The sequence below is a fragment of the Ailuropoda melanoleuca genome, chromosome 2 (assembly GCF_002007445.2).
Source record: "Ailuropoda melanoleuca isolate Jingjing chromosome 2, ASM200744v2, whole genome shotgun sequence".
NCBI classification, from domain to species: Eukaryota; Metazoa; Chordata; class Mammalia; order Carnivora; family Ursidae; genus Ailuropoda; species Ailuropoda melanoleuca.
The window spans coordinates 163,530,008-163,544,605 of NC_048219.1; positions in this window are offsets into that span (position 1 = coordinate 163,530,008).

Consider the following 14,598-nt stretch of genomic DNA (forward strand, 5'->3'; position numbering starts at 1 on the left):
ATAGCATCTTCACCGGGAATTGATTGTTACCAACCTGGGCCCTTGAGGTGTCCCTAATCAATAAAACTCGACAAGAGGTCAAAAGGGAGTTTTCAGACAAGGCTTTCTTGGGCCTTATGCTTGAGCATGAGGGACACAGCACAGAGGAAGAATCCTCAGGCTGACTCCCTGGAGAGGTCAGAGTGAGTTTTTAAAATTGGGGTTGGGGGGACAGGTGACATTTAAGCATGGAGAGGTGGGCTGTCCCTTGGCACTTGCCTACTTTCATGCTTTGCCATACGTTGCGTGTCTCATTAGCATGTTAAGCTGCCGCGGCTGGGTAACGAGGGAGATGTCACTGCGGTGTATGCCTGGTAGTCACCGTGCACACTCGAATACCAGCGTTGGGAGTCTGGCCTGGTGCAGACTGGTTTGGTCTGGATTTCACTAGTTCTTTTGGTCGGCTGACTCCCTCCTTTAAGCAGACATAGTGTTTTCTGCGTTCCTGGAGGGTGTATTGCTCAAGAGAGTCAGACTTAAGTGTTTTCTTTTAGGGCATTTTCTTTTAATGGAATAGTTGCATCCGTTTAGGGTTTGGGGAGGGGCCCTGGCTCCTGTCCCTGCTCTGTCTCAATCCCATCTCCAGAAACCACTTTCTTTGCTCATCTATAAGAAGCAACTCATCATCTGTTCAGATTTCGTGAGATCGCAGCAACTCGGTCCCATCTTCAGGCTCCGCTTCTACTTCTAGTTCTCTTGCTGTTTCCACCACATCTGCAGTTACTCCCTCAACTAAAGGCTTGAACCCGTCAAAGTCACCCATGAGGGTTGGAATCAACTTCCTTCAAACTCCTCTTAGTGTTGATATTTTGACTCTTTCCCACGGCTCACGAATGCTCTTAATGGCATCTAGAATGGTGAATTCTTTCCAAAACGTTTCCAATTTACTTTGCCCAGATCCATCAGATGAATCACTGTCTATGGCAGCTATAGCCTTAAATAATAAGACTCAGAAGTTGAAATGGCGTCTTGATCCATGGGCGGCAGAATGGATGTTGTGTTAGCAGGCACGAAAATAACATTAATCTCATGGTACATCTCCAGCAGAGCTCTTGCGAGACCGCGTACATTATCGATAAGCAGTAATATTTTGAAAATCTTTTTTCTGAACAGTAGGTCTCAACAGTGGGCTTAAAATATTCAGCAAACCATGTTGTAAATAAATGTGCTGTCATTTAGGCTTTTTTGTTCCATTTATAGAGCACAGGCTTAACATAATTCTTAAGGGCCCTAGGAGTTTCAGAATGGTCAACAAGCATTGGCTTCCACTTAAAATCCACTTAAAGTTAGGGGCATTAGCCCCTAACAAAAGAGTCAACCTGCGCTTCAAAGCTTTGAAACCAGGCATTGACTTCTGTCTAGCTGTGAAAGTCCTAGAAGGCACCTTTTTCCAATAGAGGGCTATTTCATATACACTGAAAATCTGTTGCTTAGTGTAGTCACCTTCATTAATGATCTTTGCTGGATCTTCTGGAAAACTTGCTGCTTCCCCTTGCACTTTCACGTACTAGAGATGGTTTCTTTCCTCAGACCTCATGAAGCAGCTTCCTCACCGCTCAGCCTTCATAGAACTAAGAGAGTTGGGCCCTTGCTCTGCATTAGGCTTTGGTTGAAGGGAATATGGTGGCTGGTTTGATCTTCCATCCAGACCATTGAAACTTCCTCCATATCAGCAATAAGGCTGCTTCACTTTCTTATCATTTATGTGCTCACTGGAGTTGCACTTTTAATTACCTTTGAGAAACCTTCCTTTGCATTCACAATTTGCCTAACCGTTTGGCACAAAAGGCCGGGCTTTTGGCTTTTCTTGGCTTTTGACACATCTTCCTCACTAAGCTTAATCATGTCTAGCTTTGGATTTAAAGTGAGAGATGTGTGACTCTTCCTTTCACTTGAATACTTAGAGGCCGTTGTAGCGTTCTATCAATGGGTCTAATTTCAATATTGTTGTGTCTCAGGGAATAGGGAGGTCCGAGGAGAGGGAGAGAGATGGCAGAACTGCTGGGCTGTGGACCAGTCAGAAGCCATACATTTATCAGTTACATTCATGCCTTGCATGAGCGTGCTTCATGGTGCCCCGAAACAATGACAGTAGCAGCATCAGAGATCACTGATCGCAGATCATGAGAATAGACACAACAATAATGAAAAAATTTGAAATATTGCGAGAATTACTAGAATGTGATACAGAGACGCAAAGTGAGCAAATGCACACAAAGTGGGAAAATGGCCCAGATAGACTTGCTGGACGCATGGTTGCTACAAAGCTTCCATTTGTAAAAACACAACATCTGCAAAGCACAATAAAGTGAAGTGCGATAAAACAAGGTATGCTTGTGCAAGTAAGTGCTTGTAACAAACAACAGACACTCATTAAATGTTGAAAACTAAGTAAAAATCCATTATGTTTACATACATTCTGAATAAGTAAATCTACACTCAAACTGTGCAGGAAGGAGTATGAAATCAGTGTGTGTGGTGTGTGTGGTGTGTGTGTATGTGTGTGTGTGTGAAATATTTGTTTTTCTCTCTAAAATATAGATGCTGTGGAAATTCCCAAACTATAAATTAAAACTTCTTATAGAGATAATAAAATACTACATTTATTTCTTAGAGTTTTTAATATTGGTAGTGAGAGAAATCTACTCCATGCCAAAATGTGTGCAGATTCTCAGGCTGAAGGTGAGGTCAAATGTATCAGCAAACTTTCATGTATAGGGTCAGGACCATTTTAACCATTAGACATTATGATCCATGAATAGAGCAGTGGTGTCCAGTGGTAGAAATGTAATGCAAGCCACATGTGGTATGTTCAAGTTTCTAGTAGACACATCTAAAAAGTTTTTTAAAAGGTGAGAAAATTTTAGTAATATATATTATGACAATATGTCTAAAATATTTCACTAGGTAATAAGTATAAAAATCAATGAGATAGTTTGCATCCTTTTTGTGCTAAGTCATTGAAATCCAGTGTATGTTGCCTACTTGCAGCATACCTCAATTTCACATGAGCCATATTTCAGGTGCTCAACAGGCATATGTGGCTAGTGGCTACTATACTGGAAAGTATGGCTCTAAAACCTTAAAAAAATTGGGTTCCACAATATTAAAATAATAGAAAATTTTAACTTAATAAACATTCATTAAACATCTCAAAAATACAAAACCTGCCAAAGTTGTTAATATTTAAGTTTAATCTTCATTAAAATATCACATTTGGAATAAATTTGTAGGCTCATGTCTTATGACTCAGGTCACAAGAATCCTGAGTGTATGCATGATGATTCTGGAGAAATCATAGCCTACTATAAATTAAACATGACTCAGAGCCTAAATAATCTCAAAAACAAAAATATCTTTCAAAAGTTTGCTAAGTGTATCGTTTATCATAGAATTAGAAGCATTTTAATATGTTTGATATGGTATAGAATGGGAACCCAAAAATGTCTCTACATGTCTGCAAAATGGCCTGAGTATAATAATATAGTCTTACTATTGGCCATCATGGCCGTGATGACTTTAGGCTAAGAACCCCAGGAGAAGACAAAACATCTGTCCTCTTCCTCAGTCCTGTGACTTGGACTGCTTGGCACCCTCTTACTCAAATCCCCCTTGCTCCCCCAAGACTGTAAACTCTGCAATCCACTCCTGTCACTTGTCCTCTCCACTCGACCTCTTTCTTTCTCCGATTCAGTTTCCAGATAGAAAGAATGGAAGAGCCCTCTCTGGAAGTTGACAGAACTGGAATCCCATCCTCACCCTTGAGGAGCAATATGGTCTTTGGAAATTCATATACTTCTCTGAGCCTCCATCCTTGAGGAGCAATATGGTCTTTGGAAATTCATATACTTCTCTGAGCCTCAGGCTTCTCACCGCAAAGATAATGGTAGCTCTTCCCACAGTTGTTATCGTGACTAAATGACAGCGTGTATGTAAAGTGCCTGCCTTCCTCCCTCGTCTGGTGCTTCAACCATAGATGCTCCATCAGTTATTTCTCTCTAAGATTCTATATCCAACTTCTAATAAATCGAGCTCATGGTTATTGGGCACCATCAACACGCCAGCGATTCCCTGTTGTAGATGTGAATGTTTGTTACCTCGTTTTTACATTTTCGTGACTGCTCTGTGAGTTAGGAATTATTCACTCCACTGATCAATTCGATGCGGCTCATGGAGGTTAAGTGACCTGTACAAGGTCACACCATGATCACTGAGTGGAACAAGATGGACCATAAGAGTTTTGTAATGGTTTCATCTAACAGATTGAGAAATACAAGAAATGAAGAAGCACATGCTTAGAAATATAATAAGCTCTTATTTATTCAGTGGCTGAATATCCTGTTTGTGTTGTTTTCTTTGTTTTATTATGTCATGTCAGTCACCACACAGTACATCAGTTTTTGATGTAGGGTTCCATGTTTGTATTGTCTGCTTGAAGTTTATGCCACAGGCTCACAGTGGCCTTAATTCCTTTGCAGATGAAAAGTGGGTATTGATACATATATTCACACAGACATTACTGTGGAAATAAAATACCACCGACTCTTCCTGTAAAGCTAGAATAACATATTTATGAATAATTATTTTATAGGTAGGAAGGATGAGTGTTTACCTCCGAGGCTGTCTGACCACCACCATGCTGTTCCTTAACACATCAACTGTCAGGCTTCCTTTTAAACACATTTCCACTTAAGAATACCCCTCCAGTTCGTGGGACGGCTGGAGGCAGGGGAGTTCATGGAGTCTCAAGTTAGCAAACCGTAAAAAGCCACTTGTAAGGGACAAGTGGATGGAGGCGGAGAGGGGGTAACTTACATACGAAGGCANGGAGGCGGAGAGGGGGTAACTTACATACGAAGGCATGCACAGTCCTTGTTCAGTAAAACCTGAGGTTCCTTCCTAAGATTGTAACATTTTTTCTAACTGGGTTTTTTGCAGCATGAGGTTCTGTCTGCTACAGCAGCTAGGGCTCGGGGGACCGAGAGAGCGGGAGGTGGACGGTGAGGAGTTTGGGGCAGGGCGCAGGTCCTGCCTCTCTACGCAGTTCCTCTAGGTTTCCCTGCGCCATTCTCTCTGTCTACTGTGATGCCATGGGTCTTTTTTTCTTTCTCCTTTAGGCTAAAACTCAGAGAGGAAAATAAAAAAAAAAATAGGGGCTCTTTCCTATGCTTTTCCTTTTATCTTACAGATTCTGCTAATTCTAATATGTGAATAATTTCCTTTCAGGAAATTTTAAGCAATGCTTAGTTGCTCCCATGTACAAACTTAATTTATCACATATATTAGAATATTTTAAGTTGTATTTATTAAGCTGATTTCCTTTTTAAGTACTTCAATTACATTTTTAAGTAATTCGCGTAAGGACTTCCTTAGGAGTAATTATTATAACTTTAATAAGTTAAGTTTGTAAATAGGGCCGAACTTAAGTCCTTTTAAAAGCTATAATACTGAACATAAATTAGTAGGATTCTAATTTAAAATCATAAGTCTAAATCAATTATTCAACTACTTATTTCTCATTAGATTTACCCTAACATAACTCATTTTAGTTTATAATTATACAAAGTAGAAAATATACACAGATTATTTCTTAATTAAAATGTATTAATGTTAGAGCTTTGAGTTGTTTAAAGTTTTTTTTTTTTAATGTTAAATTCAAATCCTCCAAGAGTTGGGAGCTGTTTGACATAAGGAAAACATTTACCATTGCAGGTAACTGAGGTAATTACCTGATATTTGGACTAAAATGTTGAGAAGATCCTTGGTCATGACCCTATGAGCATCCCTGAACTCTGTAACTGTTGTATCAGCGGTTCTGTAACTCACATAGAAGTATATCTTTTGCTCATTTCCCTGGGCTTAAAGCTTAATGCTTAAACACATTCCCTCATTCTGTCTGCTCACAGAACCTTATAGTGCCTGTCCTGTATGATCATTGATTCAATTTAGCATTTTGATTCCTAACTCACACAAATGAATTTTCCTTTTAGCTGTAAATAACTTTTAAATTATTTAAACTTAGAACTTAGTGGATTTTCCCATTTTTTATATTCTTAGGACAATATAATTCATATGGATATTTGAAATGATATGTCATTAAATTTTAATTTAATGGCTTTGCCTTGCCAGTTGTCACGACTTATGGGGTCATTCTAATGACATGTCCCCTCTAGTCAGAAATGCCTTCTTACAGACTTACTTGACATTCATTAATTTCTGTATTATTCACTGATACAATAACTGAATTAAAAATACCAACATGATCCAGTGACAAGATTTAATAAAAGTATGTTTTATTTTCTTTCTTTAGAACATTTCAGATTAACTTTTCTCTTTTTCTGTAATGTTGTAGAGTGTGGCTTTTCATAAATTTCATAGTTTTCAGTCCACCATAATTAATATTCTCCTGGATGCTCACATTGTAGCAATTTTGGCCTTGGAGCCCCTGAGGTTAGCACTTGTACCCTTTTGATATGGGCCCATGAACCTTTGAAAAATGTTTTGCTTTCTTGTACTCATTGTTCTAGGCTCACAGTGTCCCTGTTCCAGATTTAAAAGCATAGGTTTCAGTAGGAAAAAGAAAAAGCATCAGAGATTTTAACTTAACGATCTAGATACTAAGATAAATAATGGTAAAACGTTGCTTCCGGATCTTATCACTGGACCGAGCTCAGGAAACACATGCATATCGATGTTTTACTACTCAGGAAAAGTACTACTTACTTTTTTAATTCTAAAATTATATCTCCATTTCTTTTTATATCAAAATCTAAGTTCTGTGAGAAAATAAAAGTACTTACCTGATGATCTTAAAATTTTTTTTTTCTTCAAAATAACAATGCCAATAACAGCACTCTTGAATCATGCTCAAGATTTTTCTACGGAGTCTTTTCTGTTCTTAAAATGCACCCCACTAGAAAGTGGTATACCAAGATAGGGGAGGATAGTGGGAGCCATCTGCCCCATGGGAGAAACATCTTATCATTAACATGGTTAGAACTGTGTTCGTACACAGTTACAATAAAAAGCAGCCCAACTGAGGCTCCTGGGTGGCTCAGTTGGTTAAGCATCTGCCTTCAGCTCAGGTTGCGATCCCAGCATCCTGGGATGGAGCCCTGCATTGGGCTTCCTGCTTAGCGGGGAGCCTGCTTCTCCCTCTCCCTCTCCCTCTGCCTGCCGCTCCCCCTGCTTGTGCTCTCTCTCTCTTTCTCTGTCAAATAAATAAATAAAATCTTAAAAAAAAAAAAAGGCAGACCAACTTTTCGTCAATTGTATTATTGTTTCTAAATTTTTTCAGGCAATGCACCCTTCTTGCCTGAACACAGGTTACCCCTTTTCCAAAGCCTCCACCCCCAGAGCCCCGCATGTCATTGCTACCAGGTACACATAGTCCTATTTCTCTACTCTTGACTCATTCACAAATTCTCACTCAGTTTTGCCATGAAGGAGCTTCCCTGGATAGTTCTTTCAATAATTTCAGTTCATTTTCAATTTAAAGACATTTTGCATTTGTAAAGCTGACGGCTTAGAGTTCTCACAAGGTGACTGTTTTAAGCCCCTCGTCTTTTCTTGGTGGCAGAGCTCACCTCGTGGAAGAGGGTGAAGTCCACACTCCCATTCTACCTTGAGATGATAGGAAAGCTTGAGCAGCTCAGTATCCAAAATTTTGTACACGAGTTTCATTTCACCACCATCTGGTTCATCTACAATGAGATAATGTATATTTATAAGTGCAAGATTTATATATTTCAGTGCTGGCTGGCACACAAAAAAAAGAAAATCTGCTTCCTACTATTTAATTTCTAGTGATATTAGAACCATCATATTTTCATATATTCAAATACATAGCAACTTTTCTAAATCCGGTTCTGATATTAAAGATTTTAAATTTATCTTGCTCCTTTTTCAAAATGACAAACTCTTCTTTTTTACACCATGCGACATTCCTTATCAACACAATATTCGTGCTATGTATTGTAATAACGAAGTTTGTGGCATAAAGAGCCAAATGATTTCATAGTCAAAGTTAGATTACCAAAGAACTAAGTGTAAATACAGGCTCTTGAGTTTTTATCCAAAATCCTCTTTTGACTCTTATTATGAGAGGATATAATTTTAATTTCTATAACTTATAATATATAATACATAAATATGTGTGTATACATGTATATCTATGAATCTTTATTTTAATTAAAGATAGCCCTACCAAAGAACTCAAAATTTTTAGCAAACTTACCATAATTCATACTTCTAAAATCTAATTAAAAAAAAACAACTAGTGTCTATTGAGATAAAATATAAATACATAGTTAGCTAGCTAGCTATTAGGGNGGACAATATAATTCATATGGATATTTGAAATGATATGTCATTAAATTTTAATTTAATGGCTTTGCCTTGCCAGTTGTCACGACTTATGGGGTCATTCTAATGACATGTCCCCTCTAGTCAGAAATGCCTTCTTACAGACTTACTTGACATTCATTAATTTCTGTATTATTCACTGATACAATAACTGAATTAAAAATACCAACATGATCCAGTGACAAGATTTAATAAAAGTATGTTTTATTTTCTTTCTTTAGAACATTTCAGATTAACTTTTCTCTTTTTCTGTAATGTTGTAGAGTGTGGCTTTTCATAAATTTCATAGTTTTCAGTCCACCATAATTAATATTCTCCTGGATGCTCACATTGTAGCAATTTTGGCCTTGGAGCCCCTGAGGTTAGCACTTGTACCCTTTTGATATGGGCCCATGAACCTTTGAAAAATGTTTTGCTTTCTTGTACTCATTGTTCTAGGCTCACAGTGTCCCTGTTCCAGATTTAAAAGCATAGGTTTCAGTAGGAAAAAGAAAAAGCATCAGAGATTTTAACTTAACGATCTAGATACTAAGATAAATAATGGTAAAACGTTGCTTCCGGATCTTATCACTGGACCGAGCTCAGGAAACACATGCATATCGATGTTTTACTACTCAGGAAAAGTACTACTTACTTTTTTAATTCTAAAATTATATCTCCATTTCTTTTTATATCAAAATCTAAGTTCTGTGAGAAAATAAAAGTACTTACCTGATGATCTTAAAATTTTTTTTTTCTTCAAAATAACAATGCCAATAACAGCACTCTTGAATCATGCTCAAGATTTTTCTACGGAGTCTTTTCTGTTCTTAAAATGCACCCCACTAGAAAGTGGTATACCAAGATAGGGGAGGATAGTGGGAGCCATCTGCCCCATGGGAGAAACATCTTATCATTAACATGGTTAGAACTGTGTTCGTACACAGTTACAATAAAAAGCAGCCCAACTGAGGCTCCTGGGTGGCTCAGTTGGTTAAGCATCTGCCTTCAGCTCAGGTTGCGATCCCAGCATCCTGGGATGGAGCCCTGCATTGGGCTTCCTGCTTAGCGGGGAGCCTGCTTCTCCCTCTCCCTCTCCCTCTGCCTGCCGCTCCCCCTGCTTGTGCTCTCTCTCTCTTTCTCTGTCAAATAAATAAATAAAATCTTAAAAAAAAAAAAAGGCAGACCAACTTTTCGTCAATTGTATTATTGTTTCTAAATTTTTTCAGGCAATGCACCCTTCTTGCCTGAACACAGGTTACCCCTTTTCCAAAGCCTCCACCCCCAGAGCCCCGCATGTCATTGCTACCAGGTACACATAGTCCTATTTCTCTACTCTTGACTCATTCACAAATTCTCACTCAGTTTTGCCATGAAGGAGCTTCCCTGGATAGTTCTTTCAATAATTTCAGTTCATTTTCAATTTAAAGACATTTTGCATTTGTAAAGCTGACGGCTTAGAGTTCTCACAAGGTGACTGTTTTAAGCCCCTCGTCTTTTCTTGGTGGCAGAGCTCACCTCGTGGAAGAGGGTGAAGTCCACACTCCCATTCTACCTTGAGATGATAGGAAAGCTTGAGCAGCTCAGTATCCAAAATTTTGTACACGAGTTTCATTTCACCACCATCTGGTTCATCTACAATGAGATAATGTATATTTATAAGTGCAAGATTTATATATTTCAGTGCTGGCTGGCACACAAAAAAAAGAAAATCTGCTTCCTACTATTTAATTTCTAGTGATATTAGAACCATCATATTTTCATATATTCAAATACATAGCAACTTTTCTAAATCCGGTTCTGATATTAAAGATTTTAAATTTATCTTGCTCCTTTTTCAAAATGACAAACTCTTCTTTTTTACACCATGCGACATTCCTTATCAACACAATATTCGTGCTATGTATTGTAATAACGAAGTTTGTGGCATAAAGAGCCAAATGATTTCATAGTCAAAGTTAGATTACCAAAGAACTAAGTGTAAATACAGGCTCTTGAGTTTTTATCCAAAATCCTCTTTTGACTCTTATTATGAGAGGATATAATTTTAATTTCTATAACTTATAATATATAATACATAAATATGTGTGTATACATGTATATCTATGAATCTTTATTTTAATTAAAGATAGCCCTACCAAAGAACTCAAAATTTTTAGCAAACTTACCATAATTCATACTTCTAAAATCTAATTAAAAAAAAACAACTAGTGTCTATTGAGATAAAATATAAATACATAGTTAGCTAGCTAGCTATTAGGGGGATGTATCAGTAAAATTTAATAGGGATCATATACTTAGAGATTCCTCCCAGAATAATTCATAAAAAATCAATTTTTCTACTTGTAACATACTTTATTGTAATAGATTTCAATTTTGTTTATATTTTATAAAACATTAGTAGAAAACTTTAGATACTTAAAGTAGAAATCCAATTTCTTCGTGCAGTCAAAATGTATCATGCCCAACATTCCCACTTCTTTTTGTAGTAATTGCATTAAACTCTACAGAGAAAAAAAACCCACAAAACATTTGCATTTAAATTTAGGGCAAAGTATTAATTTTTGCGGTTTTAGTGTACAATATATTTTAATCAACATGGGATATTTAAAAGGCACAGATGATTTGTTAACCAAGAAGGGAGGAATAGTTGATTTGACTCTGACTTTTCTAGAATCATCGCTTTTGCTAATGATACAAATATAAAGCTGCCACTTTTTCCCTCCCTGCCTCAATCTTCTATATATTCTTTACCTCGGGGATTGTTGTCGTTTTTTTCTTTTTCACCCCAAAGTCAAATTTCTCTTTTTGACTTCAAATCTAGCAGGGCCAGGTGAAAGAATTACTGATTTAAATATACAGACCTTTCTCAACTCACAATGGGGTTATGTCCCAATAAATCCATCATAAGTAGATAATATTATGTCAAAAATGCATTTATACACCTACCTTACTGAAAATCCTACTTTAAACACACTCAGAACACTTACCTTAGCCTGCAGGTGGGCAAAATCATCTAACACGAAGCCTATTTTATAATAATGTGTTGACTACTTTGGGTAATTTATTGACTACAGTACTGAAAGTGAGAAACAGAATGGTTGTATGGGTACAGAATGGTCGTCACTGTAGGGGCTGCTGACCCTTGTGATTGCGGAGTGACGGGGAGCTGTGGCTGCCGCCGCACAGCATCACGAGAGCGTGGCTACCACCTACGGCGCGCCCGGGAAAAGATCAAAATTCCTAATTTGAAGTACAGTTTCTACTGAACCTGTATTGCTTTCGCACCATGGTAAAGTCGAAAAATTGTAAGTCAAGTCGTCGTTAGTCTGGAACCGTCTGTAGTTTTTAGCCTTATACGGATATTTACAATGTCATCCTGTTTTCCTGTCTAGAAACACATTAATACTTGCTAGGAAAAATAGTCAAACACAAGTTCTTTACATTTCGTAATGTTACCAGTTGAAACGTCCATGATTTCAACTGAGTATTTTTTAACAGTTTCATTCTTGAGACCCTGAAATCTAAAGATATCCTTTTTAATTCAATAAATGTATGTTTGTATCAAATTTAGCACTCCAAGCGATTTTTGGAGATGGTTGCTTCCCATAAGAGGTATTTCAATTTCAATATATATTCAGCCTTTCTTGTGAATTGGATACTGTTTGATGTCAGCCATTCTTCCACCTCTGTCCTTTTGAGATCTAGGCTTATTCTGAAGAGTTATTCTAAGTTATTTCTAATTATTTGGAATTTAAGGTTTAGCTGGAGGAGTTATAATTTCAATAAAAATAGACTTATTCTGGAAAGGTATGGTAGATTTTCTAAGTCTATCATTTGTAGGGTCTGCCCCCTCCAGGATCAAAAACCTGGGTGTTGGTACCTTGAGGATAAGNCCCCTTCCCCCCTTCCTTCAATCCTTCCTTCCTCATCCGTTCTCCCTGGAGTCCTTAATGCAGCTTTTCGACCTCTGCTGATCTCTGTTGGAGGAAATTAAGAATGTGTCTTTTGTAAGTCTCAGCCTCAAACAGACATGAGCAACTACAGGATTGAAATTTTTCTTCTTGGATATTTGAAAACATCAAAAGTCCTGAGAGCTAATTATGAGCATCCTTGGTGTTATGGTTCCACACTTTAGAGATCAGGGACCACAAAGGTCCAATACGATTTAAGCATGTACTGGCTTTTTCGTCTGGTCCTTAAATGGAGGAGAGCCTGTGACATGTTGATCTAGGCCAGGGACAAAAATAGGCTACTTGATTTTTTATGGGATGATAACAGAAAAATTTTAATTGTTGCTCTGCGAGCTATAGAGGGTAGATGGAGGGACAGGTAGTCTCCATTTATGTCCCTGCCTAAAATGGCAAGGTGTTTCTGAACTAGAATGAGTTCAGGATGAAGCCTACCCATAGCTGAAAGAATACAAGCTAAATTGTATCTTTAGATCCTTCCACATCTAAAAAGATATAAGGAAGAGGGGAAAAAAATAAGATAGCAATGGATCTTACTTGTGCATTTTACACAAGATGAAGATTTGTCTGAGGGGCTGATATGCACACGCACACAGAGACCTCTCTGCAAAGAATAAAACTGAAAAGATGAACTAAAATAAACTCCTTAGAACATCACTGCATTCAAATCCCCCATGATCCTCGTGATTGCCTGTTTCCAGAGAGTTTGAGAGAAGAGGGACTGAGTCCACGAGACCTTTCACTTGTGGCTCAAGGTTAATAAAACATCGATGTATGGCAAAGGCACTGAGTGGAGCCAGGTGGCAGAAAAGTCCCAGACGAGCCTCTGACAGGAAAAATGACAATGAGGGTGGCAAATGGGAGAGTTTCCTCTGATGATTTACACCCCAAACCAAAGCCAAGGACTTTGTCATTCTGGTACACCAGGGAGAAGGGCTGCTTGTGCCATAGAGAAAAGGAACTCCAAAATTAGGCATCGTGGGGCCCAGGCAGCTTTGCTATAGGGCCTCTGACTGAACATTACCCGTGTGAGGAGTATCTTCCTTTGTACTTTAGAATCCATCCACGTTTGGCAAATGGCAGAGGCCCGCACCAAGGGCAAGCGTACAAAGAAGTGGAGCTCCTAGCCCGCCCAGGTCTTTAGCAACAGGGCAACATAATACGATTTCTGCATTTAGGAAAAGTGATTCAGGCAGTTGCTGTTCCTAAAAGGTCTTCAGAGAGCGGGCACGACTCCCAACCATGCCAGGTCTCTAGTCATCCGCCTCGGAGTGCGCGGGCACAGAGGAGGCTGGGGGTGGAAAGAACTACAGACCTCCAGGTCTGCAAGGGGAGGAGCTGATACGCTGCAGCCCTGACCTCTAGGGAAGTCTGTGGGCAGCAGCAGGTGAACCAAGTGAACGGCACAGACAAACACAGGAGACCTCGCAGGACTGTGTCATATAGCAAGTGGGAACCAAGGAAAGTGACTCGATTACCTATTTGTCATGAGGGGCCCGAAGTGGCACAACTCTAACCATTTCTTGGCCGTGCCGGTTGGGCAAGTCTGGGGTATTTTGGTACCACATACAAAGTTTTTGCTGAATGAATTATAACTTAATGTAAATATTTACCATTCTTTACAAGTATTTTATGAAATGATTTTTGGCTGCGGCTTGGTATCTTATCATACGGACATACAACATAATCCGTTTAACTAATCTTCCAGATTTGGAAATTTAAGATTGTTTCTATTTTCTTTCAAATTTACATGGTGCCACCACAAATATATTTATAGATATATCTTTGTAGATATACCTTTGTGTAAATCTCCAATAACTTACCAGTTAGGATTTTTATAGCTTTTTTTCATTGTAGGAAGTTTCTGCAGTTCACAAACCAGAATCTTAAGGTCAGTTCTTCTTTTTTTATTTGCTGTATTTTAAAAAGTCACCGTTTCTTCAGTGAGAGGAATATTTTTAAAAGCATACATAGTAAGAAGGAGAAAAGGAAGATTTTTACAGATTCAGTGCTCAGTTACATTATTCCATTCATATCTTACCTATGATACTAAAATTTCACATCAACGTTTGACACTGATAATTAAATCAATTTTAACAAACTTGAGAAAAGTTTTTCTCTAAAGAGCCCCTTCATTTCCCCTTATCAAAAGATGTCACTCCTTCAAGATGGTGAATATCAAATTCAAATCACAAATATTGAAATCACATTAATAGAGTTCTAAGTGATCTCTTTGTCATAGTGA